Source organism: Hyperolius riggenbachi, chromosome 2, assembly GCF_040937935.1.
Source record: "Hyperolius riggenbachi isolate aHypRig1 chromosome 2, aHypRig1.pri, whole genome shotgun sequence".
NCBI classification, from domain to species: domain Eukaryota; kingdom Metazoa; phylum Chordata; class Amphibia; order Anura; family Hyperoliidae; genus Hyperolius; species Hyperolius riggenbachi.
In genome coordinates this window covers 295,878,546-295,891,155 of record NC_090647.1, presented here as the reverse complement: position 1 = coordinate 295,891,155, position 12,610 = coordinate 295,878,546, and the positions used below count along the sequence as shown (strand labels likewise).

General features: G+C 47.0%; 1 protein-coding gene across 6 annotated transcripts in view; it reads left to right on the top strand.

Moving 5' to 3' along the window:
- The window catches only part of NIPAL3 (NIPA like domain containing 3), a 95,285-nt gene that overhangs the window by 6,697 nt on the left and 75,978 nt on the right, over positions 1–12,610 (top strand). Inside the window, exon 1 of one of the 6 annotated variants that reach the window (XM_068268981.1) lies at positions 2,308–2,427. The exons of the other annotated variants lie outside the window; for them this stretch is intronic. The gene's annotated coding sequence lies outside the window, so the exon portion shown is untranslated. Of the gene's footprint in view, positions 1–2,307; positions 2,428–12,610 lie in introns of those variants that run through there. 6 annotated transcript variants of the gene reach the window in all.

Below are 12,610 nucleotides of genomic sequence, written 5' to 3'. Positions count from 1 at the left end.
GCTAGTTTTTATCAGCGTTATACTGGGAACCATGCCAAAAGCCCAGGGGTCAGCTAAATGGGAGAAATGAAATTAAAAACACCTCACCTTCTACTAGCTACTAACTGAACTATGAGCACCGCTCATTTATATGCTTAACTGTGCTAGAGGTGGGCGTGGTTATGCACGCTCACAAGGGAAAATATTATAAACCAAGGGATGAGCAGCACAAACCAAATTTTATGCAATACTATGCAAAGCATGCACGCAGCACTGGAGAACCCCAATCTCCATAAGAAATATATAAATACAGAGGGTGCTGCAGCACACAACAGGAAAACAGTGACAGGGGCTCTTGGTTACGCTTTAACGCGTTTAAGCTCACCAACTGCGCCAAAGTGTCCCCGATCTGGTGAGTCCTACTCTAACCAGGCAAAAATGCTAGTTTTTATCAGCGTTATACTGGGAACCATGCCAAAAGCCCAGGGGTCAGCTAAATGGGAGAAATGAAATTAAAAACACCTCACCTTCTACTAGCCACTAACTGAACTATGAGCACCGCTCATTTATATGCTTAACTGTGCTAGAGGTGGGCGTGGTTATGCACGCTCACAGGGAAATTTTTTATATATATATATATATATATATATATATATATATATATATATATATATATATATATATATATATATATATATATATATATATATATATATATATATATATATATATATATATATATATATATATATATATATATATATATATATATATATACATATATATACATTTTTATTTATTTATTTTTTTTCCTGGGGGGGCCCCCGACTCCTATCCTCCCTCCCTCACCTTGGGGGGCCCCCCTCCCGGTATGCGCGGCGGGAGAGCGGCAAATACAGGATGTCTCCGGGGCTCCAGGCAGGCGCTAGAGGCTCAGCGGCCGCTTGGTCTCCGATGTCTCCAACTCTATATATACGGCTCGCTACTAAAACCGGGAAGTAGCGAGCAGTATACAGAGTTGGAGACATATTGGAGACCAAGCGGCTGAGCCTCTAGCGCCTGCCTGGAGCCCCGGAGACTTCCTGTATTTGCCGCTCTCCCGCCGCGCATACCGGGAGGGGGGCCCCCTGAGGTGAGGAAGGGGGGGGGAGGATAGGAGTCGGGCCCCACACCCGGATAGCTACCCACCCACCCGGCTACCTAACCACCTACCTACCCACCCACCCTCCAGGCTACCTACCCACCCACCCGGCTACCTACCTACCCACCCACCCGGCTACCTACCTACCCACCCACCCGGCTACCTACCTACCCACCCACCCGGCTACCTACCTACCCACCCACCCGGCTACCTATCCACCCACCAGGCTACCTATCCACCCACCAGGCTACCTATCCACCCACCAGGCTACCTATCCACCCACCAGGCTACCTACCCACCCAGCCACCCACCAGGCTATCTACCCACCCACCAGGCTATCTACCCACCCACCAGGCTACCTACCCACCCGGCTAAGGGCTACCTACCCACACACCCACCAGGCTTCCTACCTACCTACCCACCCAGCTACCTACCTACCCACCCAGCTACCTACCTACCCACCCACCCGACTACCTACGTACCGGGCTAGTTACCTACCCACCCACCAGGCTGCCTACCTACCCACCCACCAGGCTACCTACCTACCGGGCTAGTTACCTACCCACCCACCCGGCTACCTACCCACCCACCCGGCTACCTATCCACCCACCAGGCTACCTACCCACCCAGCTACCCAGCCACCCACCAGGCTATCTATCTACCCACCCACCCACCCGGCTAAGGGCTACCTACCCACACACCCACCAGGCTTCCTACCTACCTACCCACCCAGCTACCTACCTACCCACCCGACTACCTACCTAACCACCCACCCACCCGGCTACCTACCGGGCTAGTTACCAACCCACCAGGCTACCTACCTACCGGGCTAGTTACCTACCCACCAGGCTACCTACCCACCCACTCACCAGGCTACCTACCCACCCGGCTACCTGCCTAACCATCCACCCACCAGGCTACCTACCCACCCGGCTAAGGGCTACCTATCTACCCACCCACCAGGCTACCTACCCACCCACCCGGCTACCTACCCACCCGGCTAAGGTCTACCTACCTACCCACCCACCCACCAGGCTACCTACCTACCCACCCACCAGGCTATCTACCCACCCACCCACCAGGCTGCCTACCCACCCACCAGGCTACCTACCCACCCAGCTAACCAGCCACCCACCCGGGTACCTACCCACCCACCCACCAGGCTACCTACCCACCCGGCTAAGGGCTACCTACCTACCCACCCACCAGGCTGCCTACCTACCCACCCACCAGGCTACCTATTCACCCAACCACCCATGGGAACTGCGCGCCAGATGGAGGCTGGGACAGGAGGTCTGCTGCTGCAGGTGAGTAAATGTTTTTGTTTTTTTATTTATATTAGCAGGTGTATGTTCTGGGCAGGTCTGCCACATGATTGCACGTATTTTCTAGGCAGGTCTGCCACATGATTGCACGTATTTTCTAGGCATATCTGCCGACTTGATTGCACGTATTTTCTGGGCATATCTGCCGACATGATTGCACGTATTTTCTGGGCATATCTGCCGACATGATGTGTATTTTCTTGAGAAAACCTGCATAATTATGTGAATTTTCTGGAGAAAGGGTCACCAAAACTTGGGCCCACTGTCTTTGTGTTGCACTTTTCAAGGGAACCTGAGGTGAGAATAATCTTGAGGCTGCCATGTTTCTCTCCTTTTAAGCAATACCAGTTGCCTGACTGCCATGCTGGTCCTCTGCCTCCTATTCTTTCAACCATAGACCCTGAACAAGCATGCAGCAGGTCAGGGGTTTCTGACAATATTGTCAGAACTGAGATTAGCTGCATGCTTGTTGCTGGTGTAATTCAACTTATTACTGCAGCCAAGTAGATCAGCAGGGCTGCCAGGCAACTAGTATTGTTTAAAAGGAAATAAACCCTCACCCCGGGTTCGCTTTAAATTACAGTTAGCTCCTCCCTCATCCGGTCATTGCCACGCCCATTCGCTAAGCGCCGCAGGTTCTGTCCACACCTATTTTTTGCCGCGGCGCATGAAGCGCACTGCAGGTTGTAGCCACACCCATTCATTGCCGCGGCGCGCGAAGCAAGTCGTAGGGGCCCGCAATTGCAATTTTGCACAGGGGCCCACTGCTGGCTGTGTCCGCCACTGATTGCTGCTATAGGGCTCCTGGTTTGGGTAACTGGTGCTGAGCGCTGTGCACCAAAACCACCTGCTTTGCCTTCTCTCTCCTCTCTCCAATCTTATTAGAAACCATAATCTAAAGATGGCCATACATGCATCAGTTGTTACTGACAGATTATTTCACTATGATCGAATCATAATGGCTTTTCCACCTGTCAGTACTGAGTATGAATGTGGCCTATAGGGTTCCATACTATAGTAAAGTGGGACTTGGGCAGGCAGTGATGCACTGCCACTGACAACCAATAAAAAGCAGGTAAGCAAGGCATGGATATTGGGGGGGGGGGAGGGGTAAATGGAATGTAAACAGTAATGGAAGGGAGGGGTACAGAAACTTTGGAGAATTAGCAGTTGAGAGGCAGTGATCATAGTGCCAGGAGGGAGGTCAGTAAAATTGTGTTACCTGACTGAGGGTGATGGTGGTCTGGTAAATGGGGAGGGGATATCAGAGATTGAAGAGGGGCATATTTGAGGAATTAGTAGAGATGGTGGCAAAGGAGAGGACATAAGGGAGGGGAGGCATGAGCCTTGGGGAATTAAAGTGGCCATACATCTGTTGACTTGACAGCCGATTGACCAACCGTTCTCATATTATCGAATCGGATAAAAATTTTGGGTGGAAATTGTTTGAATGTATCGGTCTGAGATATTTGGAAATCTCAGGCCAATGTGTTTGACAGGTGCGATAATCACAGCTTGTGATAACCATGAATGATATACACGACGGAAACCCCGGCCGTTGTCCCTCCAAAATGTAGTATTTGCCCCCCGGTGCCTGTACATTACCCGTCACACTGTCCCTCGAGTGTCCTTGCTGTATTTCCGCATTGGCGCTCCATATGACTACTGGCATAGAGAATGTGGGGTGCGTGTGTGACGTAATTTGGGCTGGAGCTGCCATGATAACGGGCCTCTAGTTTGTGTCCCCCCCCCCACCCCCAAGCCAAAAGGTCATAGTCCTCCCCTGTAAGGGTCACTTTATAAAGTGTGTTTTCACGTTCATCTGAGGTGCAGCTGATCGGGTTCGCAGGTTGGTCAGGAAGTAGTGATGAAATGGGACAATGGAATAACCATTACCTGCCCTGAGTATTAAAAAGTCCCCCAGGCTATTTCTTTATTTATGGGAATGAGGTACATTGTCAGATTTAAATTGTAAGATGTATATCTTACGGCCAGAACGCAACGTCGCCGTGCCCCTGCGGCCAATGTTAGAAATGAAATGATTCCTGTAACATTTATGTATTTTCTGGCCGTCTTGCTGCGGCCAAATGTATAAAAGTGAGTTAATTTAATTAAATTAAGTCGCCGGCAATGTAACAGATGAAGCCGCCGGCTTCAGCTCTCTCTCCTCCCCCTGCATCTCTCCTATACAATACTGGCAGTCGGGGACATGCGTGTACCCCCAGAGTCGTTCATCGCGGCAGGGCATCCTGCTGTTCCTGCAAAGCGGGTGCTGGCAGAAGCAATGTCTGCAGCCTCCCCGCTCTGCTTCCCTGGCTCGACGAACGACTCTGGGGGGGACACACATGTGTCCCCGGCTGCCAGTGTTGTATAGGGGCAGGGAGAGGAGGCAGAGCCGAAGCCGACGGCATATTCTGTTACATTGCCGCCGGCTTAATTTAATTAAATTAACTAACTTTTATACATTTGGCCGCAGCGAGACGGACAGAAAATACATAAATGTTACAGGAATCATTTCATTTCTAACATTGGCCGCAGTAGCCGGCCACGTCGCGTTTTGGCCGGCCAGATCCCGAAGTGGCCAGACTCCGACTTCTGGCCGTAACATATATAAATAGCCAAGTCTTACTAGTAATGGAATTGTAGAATCCCTTTATAGTAAACTCCAAGGGACCAGAAAAAGTAGTTTACTATATCAGAATTGTTCATAGATTGTATATTTACACATATGCATTTGCTGGGACCTGAGGACTAGGTTTACTATAGGCAGACGATTACTATATCACAGTTTACTATAACGAGATTCTACTGTATATACGCAGTGGCATAGCTAAGGAGCTATGGGCACCAGTGCATGTTTTGCATTGTAAGCACTCTCTATACCTAACAATTGATACAATGTACCAAAATCTGTCAAGGACAACCAAAGTGTCAGAGGTGCAATAAGGGGATGGGGAACAGTTTAATTATTACTATTATTCAACGCATCTATAGAAGTGATTACTACAAGCATGGGACCAATAAAGAACTAATACTGCTGTTGAGGGAGGGCCCTACAGGGCTCCTTTGACCCAAGGGCCTCGGTGCAGTTGCAACCTCTGCAACCCCTATTGCTACGCTACTGTATATAGGTTTTATTCTCAGTAGTGTGTTCTCAGCAATTGTAACACGGAATGTCGCACTGCAACACACCACCTACAGTGGGATGCAAAAGTTTGGGCAACCTTGTTAATCGTCATGATTTTCCTGTATAAATCATTGGTTGTTAGGATAAAAAATGTCAGTTAAATATATCATATAGGAGACGCAGTGATATTTGTAAATCCAATAAACTTCATTTCACTTCTCAGAGTGTGCAATAATTGTTTACCTCCCTGGCGTTCAATTTCCCCAGGATTTCTGTGCAAAAGTGGTTCAATTAATTTCACATAATTTTTAAACTTTTTTTTTTATTTTTTTTTTAATTAATATTGTATTCAATACATGTTATTGTATTGAATTCATAAAAAAAAAGTTTGCCGCCAGATGTTGATGACGCTGCGTTGCCCTCAATCACCAGAGGAATATGTAATCAGAGGGAGAAGCAAATCTGTCCAGGGACATGGAAGACACTGGGGAAGCTATCAGAGGTGCGTGTCGAGGGATCAGCACGCCAATGGTGAGCATAGGTTAGCCAGGCATGGTTAGCCAACGTATAGGTGCCAGGGCTGTGGAGTCGGAGCAATTTTTGGTATCTGGAGTCGGAGTTGCAGTTGAAGTCGGTGGTTTCATAAACTCAGGAGTCGGAGTCTGATGATTTTTGTACTGACTCCGCTGCCCTAATAGGTGCCACGGTGTAGGTAGCCAATATAAATGTCCCTAGCATATTTGCCCAGCTATAGGTGTAACAGTATAGGTTAGGCAGGTATAAGTGTCCCCAGTATATTTAGCAGCTATAGATGCTACAGTACGAGTTAGCCAGGTATAATTTTCCCCAGTATTAGTCAGCTGTAGGGGCTCTCTTCCCCCCTCCTGTTGTATTCCTGATTTCCCCCCCCCTCCCTCCACTCTTCATCCATCCCACCCCCCTCCCTTCTGATCCCTAGGGTAAAATTGTGGACCCCCCTCCTTCCACTCTTCATCCATCCCTCCCTCCTGATCCCTAGCATGGCACTGCTGTCCCCCCCTTCCTGATCCCCAACATGAGATTGTAAATCCCCCCCTTCCTCCACCGAGCACCCCCAATTGCCTGTAGTGTCCCTGACACCGCTATGTATAGAGCGGGGGGGGGGGGAGGTTTGCTCACCGAGGCTCTTTCCGGCAATGATTGAGTATTCTTCTCCATGTGCAGCTCCGGGCTACTGTATATAGTACAGGGGACGCGGCTGTCTGAGGTCTAAAAGAAACTTTTTACTGTCCAGTCCTCTTCAGCAATAAGACCATAGCTGAAACGCTGCATCTGCATGTCTTTATACCCCTAAAATCCCCGGGGCAAAATTCCACAACTTTCCAGGTCATGGATTTTGCTTCCTGGGGAAACCGGAGCTTTGCGCTGTAGCTCTGCCTCTGCTTACGTCAATCTCCACCTCTTCTGCCCCTCTCAGTGAAAGAAGACAGAGGGACGGGGAGAGGTGTAGATCCATGGAGATTGACGTGAGCAGAGGCAGAGCTACTGCACAAAGCTCTGCCTGTACCCAGAAGGAGCCTGAATTTTGCCCCGGGGACGTGCCCGTAGCCTCCGAGGAAGCAAGGCTCACCCCATTGCGAAACGGTCGTAAGGCCGTGCACCCTTTGGCGCCCACAGCTGCCTCCCCACTCCAGCAGAGCACGATAAGTACTTTATCTTTTCACGTGAACACATGCTTTTGTGAATCTACCGTGATTTCCATTTATTGTACACCTGCCACCTGCATTAAAGCTACAGTGCCAGACATCCATGTACCTTCTTTTTTAGTATTGCAATGTGATGACTATCTTTGTCTTGAGCACGTAGCTCCTGCTGGAGCTGTATACCTGCAATTGGCCATTTTTGACATTATCCACAGTTCTTTCTGAGTGCCTGCCACCCCCTCTCTCTCAGGCTGCAATCCTATAGAGCCTTCCCGTCCTTCTCTCGGCCCCTGCGTTTCAGTGGCAGTGCTGATCTTGACTCAAACTTTTTCCTTCCGGGAGTCCTCGGAATTCCATGTGTCCCCGAGTTCTCCCGAAGAAAGGGCGCACTCATGTGCTTGTTCTTTGCAGAGCAATCAGTCTTCGGAAGCACTTGGGGACAGGAGTGGTTCTGAGAATTCCCAAAGATGTATTTGTTTATAAAACTACTGTGTCTCAGTCAGTCGGAATAGTGTGCGAGACAGAATTTTAGTACACGCCCCTTGGCTGCGCCTGGTGCGACAGGGTGTACCAGCATGGTGCTGTGTGTGGAAAAACTCAGCTGCTTTTTTGCTGAGCAACCAGGTTACATAGCTGTTGTGCTGTGTGTACTTATTGTAGACTTCTAGGCAAAATATTACTTCATTGCATAACTGTTGTGCTGTGTGTATTGAATGTAGACCTTTAGGCAAAATATAAAGTAATACCTGCAGCCATGATTGAAAATAATGTTGTTCCTTGGCTTGCTTGTTATCTCTTGTATTTACCTGCAGAAGTAACCAAATATTTGCACTCTCTGTTTTGGCATAACAATGGAAGTTGGGAGTAAATTTCCTCCTTCTGTTGTCACGTATGGCCGGCAGAATTATAAACTTGCAACAATCACTGGGGTTTTGTTAGTAGGGGCTAATTGTCAAAGCTAGATATTGTGGGAAGTATAGTCCTGTGTACTATAAGCATTTGGCACAGCCCCTATTATATGGAACTTCCTCCCCCATCAGGCTCGCTCCAACCTACAACGCATTTAAGTAGACCATAAAGACTGACCTGTTCGCTGTCGCTTACTCACCATCTTCATAGCACCAATTCCCACCCTTGGACATACAGCCCTCAATGTTGAGCCGTCTCCTTTAAAACTGTAGTTCTGCCCACCTGGAACTGCTTTTTTAGTTTTTTGCCTTTGTGCCCTGATCCAATGCCCTGCTATCCGGCCATTATGATGATTTATTGTTGGACTGGAGGATTGAGGAAGTGGGGGTATAACATGTTTGGTTTCAAGATGGCAAGCAGTTAGAAATGGTATCTTACAGGGAAGTACTAAACAGGAGGATGCACAACCTGATAGTGCCTACATACATTGGAAAGTAGTAGCTTAAACTCCGTCTCTACTTTTCATTAACCCCTCTGACCACTTTCAACAGCCCAGGAATAGGCCTCTGCTAGATTGAAGGGAATCTGAAGTGAGGGGTATATTGAGGCTGTCATATTTATTAAAGCACGAATGACAGAGCCTGTCATGACTGGCCCTTTCTGAATGATGGAGGGGATCTCTAATCCTGATATCCTCCCTCCCTCACCTGAGGGTCACCTGTGCCCAAAAACGTACTTAACCCAGTCAATCTCCCCAATCCATCCTCATTCAGACTGAGCCTGTCATTTTAGGATCTGTCCTTTTTAGCCTTATGTCCTGTACAATACCAGTTGCCTGGCAGTTCTGCTCATCTTTCTGGTAAGTAGTGTTTAAATAACACACCTGAAACAAGCTTGCAGCTGACTTTGTCAGATTTTTGTTAGCCTATATAATAAAACGCCTGTGTCTCTGCGTCCTGTCCCAGTGTGTGTATCCCTGCGTTTGCGCTACTGCGCATGTGCCTCAGTGACAGCCTTGGACAGGAGCAGCCGGGGGGCCGGGCGGGCCGGCGTGTGCGAGGGGGGGGCAAGCAATGCACGCTGACAGGTGTTGGCGGTGACAGACCTAGCCCGTTTTTAAAGGGGCTAAGGTCACTAGTTTTATTAGAAACATCTAAAACGGCTTGTTCAGAGTCTATGGCTAAAGGTACTAGAAGCAGAGGATCAGCAGGACAGCCAGGCAACTGGTATTATAGCAGTGATTTTTCTCCCTGCACATATGTAATTCTCTCTACCTCTGGAAGTCCTTCCTCCTTTCTAACAAGGCAGAAAACAGCCTAGAAGTAAAAAATTTGCCTCTGGGCCAGAGCACAACAAAAATCGCTACCATAATCGCAAACGCCTATCGTTTTTTTAAGCGATTTTCAGAGCGAATTCAGGCATGTGCCTAGCGATTTTCTAGGTGTGCCTAGCAAATTTTGGCGCGTTTTGGTATAGCATTTTACACTTTTTTTGTACAGTTTGACTTGGAAGTGAACAGCTTTATTAAAAAAAAAATGCTTGGAAAATCGCTCTGTTCTAGCGGGTACTTACGGTAACATTGAGGCTGAATCGTCTCCAAAATGCTGCTGGACCAGCGTTTGGGGGGAAAAAAATCACATAGCTCTGGTGTGGTCCATCCCATAAAAATACATTAGCCAAACGCTTTTCGAAGCGCTAGCGTTTTAAATAGCAGAAGCTCAGAAGCGCTCTTGGTGTGCACCAGCCTTATGACACACAAGGTTCTGAGTTCTAGAACAGAACTATACTAATTTAGCTGCCTACTTACAAATTCAGGCTCCTTGCACACTACATGCGATTCTGATTTGCGATTTTTGACCCCAATTTTACATGCAATTCCGATTTTTAATCAGTTCTGCATGCTGTGTTTTTTTTTTTTTGCGTTTTTCTTCTTGTGTTGATAGCATCCAGGGAAAATCAGAATCGTAAATTGTGATTTGCAGTGTGCAAGAGGCCTTATAATGGTTTCAACAGTAAATACACTTCACAGCACTCAAGGCTGCGTTTTATGTGAATGTTGTGTGCGGTTTTTGTGCATTTTTCACGCATTTTGCATGCATTTAATGCGTTTGCGGTTCACATATACAAAACACATATGTATGTGTTCTTCATGCGTTTTTATATTTATGCAAATCACTAGGAAGACAACAGGAAGCAGAAATAAAACATAAAAAAATATTTTTGGGAAAAAACGCATGAAAAATGCATAACATTGCGTTCCCATTGACTTTCATTATGTGCGTTTTTGATGCGCCTATGAATATTATGCAACAAAGCCTAGCAATTTTTGGCGCGTTTTTGAAAATGCATATGCGTTTTTTTTGTGGGTTTTTTTCCTCAGCCCATAGACTTCCATAAACTGCAAAAACGCAGCATTTTCCGCAACGCTAGCGTTTTCTGCTATGTGTGCACCTAGCCTCAGAGTTCTGTGTCACATCAACTTGACAAATAGCTGCTTAGTAAAGAGATGCAGAAAGCAGAGCAAACCACGTGGGGAGGAGAAGCCACATCATTAAAGTGGACCTCCAGTGTATATTATACAATAGCAAGTTATAACTGGATGGTGTCGTTTCTGAAGAAACCACATGATGTTGGCTATGGAACGCATGAGGTGTTGTGGCAAGTCGCCCCTGGTGCATAGAGAGTACACAGTCAGTGGAACCTGGTTTTAAAACTGTGAAAATTGAAGCAGATCAAAGTTTACCATTAACCTCATTGCCGCTTATCCCGAGCTGAGCTCGGGGTAACCTGCGCAGGAGGATTGCTATGGCCCTGCTGGGGCGATTTTCGCAATTTTGTTTTTTATTGCACTTTGCTAGCACTTTGCTAGCTGCGTGCATAACTCGTTCGCTGCGCCCCCAGACCCCTTGCGCAGCCTGGCCAATTAGTGCCAGGCAGCACTGAGGGGTGGATCGGGATTCCCTCTGACGTCCTGACGTCGATGACGTCATCGCGATCGTCACCATGGCGACAGGGGCTGCCTAGCAGGAAATCCCGTTGTGAACGGGATTTCCTGCTTGCGCACATCGCCGGAGGCGATCGGAGGGGGTGGGGGGATTCCGCTGCTCAGCGGCCATCATGTAGCTAGCGCTAGGCTAGCTTCATGAAAAAAAAAAAAAAAAGATTTAAAAGTGCTTGCCAGCCTAATTGGAACGGCAAGGAGGTTAAAACCAAAAAACCTGATTGGCTGTTTTTGGCTCCTTCCACTTTTAAAATTTGAATTCCAGTCACCCAGTGACCGACTGTGCCAAGTTTGAAATCCCTGCCACTAACAGTAAAAGAATGTTAATAACTTATATATTACCATTGATTAGCGATAGGTAACATTTGATTGGCTGCTTTAACCTCCGCCCATTTTTCATAATTTTTTTAACCGCAGCCACCACATTATGGTCTGTGCCAAGTTTCTGACCTCTGGCTTTAAAACTGTGAGCGTGGCAGTATTTGAAAGTTTTACATTGAAGTGCATAGGTGAAATTTGATTAGGTGTTAGTGGCTTCACCCACTTTTCCTAATTTTTGACCGCAGTCACCCAGTGAGTAATTGAGCCAAGTTTGAGACACCTGGCATTTAAACTGTCGTCATAGCAGCAATTTATAATTTTTTTATTAAGGTCAATGGCTGAAATCTGATTGGTTGTTGTTGCCCCACCCCTTTTTTTTCCTAATTGTGAACCACTGTCGCTCAGTGACTAACACTCCAAAGTTTGTGAATGCTAGCATATACAGTAACGTGTAAAAATGGCAGCAGTTTTATTATTTTCCATTGAAAATCAATTAATAAAATTTGGTTGTTGGTGGCTCCGCCCAGAAAATATTTTTTTTCTATAGTGCCCCTTTTTTGCATCAAGCATGTCATTCCGCATAGTTGCGTGGGGCACAGCTAGTGAAAAATACACGGGTACTGTTATTGAAACAAGTGTCTGCGTGCAATTGGGAAGTGCTTGCCGGACACAGTGGAAATTGGCCCCAAGGCCAGGTTTCCACTAGAGCTGAGTGTCCATCTCTAAGGGCTCTTTCACATTAGGGCAGATTTTCTGCGTTTCAACGCAAAGGATAAAGTTTGCGTTACCCAAGGTGAAATGAAAGTCCATAGACTTTCATTTTAGCTTTCACATATAACGCAGCCTTTTTGTGCGTTGCGTTCCACTGCACCCAGGCGCAGTTTTTTGGCCAACGCTAGCTTTATGCGTTACAATGTTAGTCAATGTAAAACGCACACTATGCGCGTTTTTAATCCGTTAACGCAGGCAATCAGTCCCAGAATGCAACAGAGGAACAATGTAGAAAGTTGACAACTAAAAGAAAAAAAAATTACCTGCGTTTTTCTATGTGCAGTAACGGATTGAAAACTAATTAAAAACGCACACTCACTGCAGTGCAACGCATATCAAAACGCAGTAAAAGGC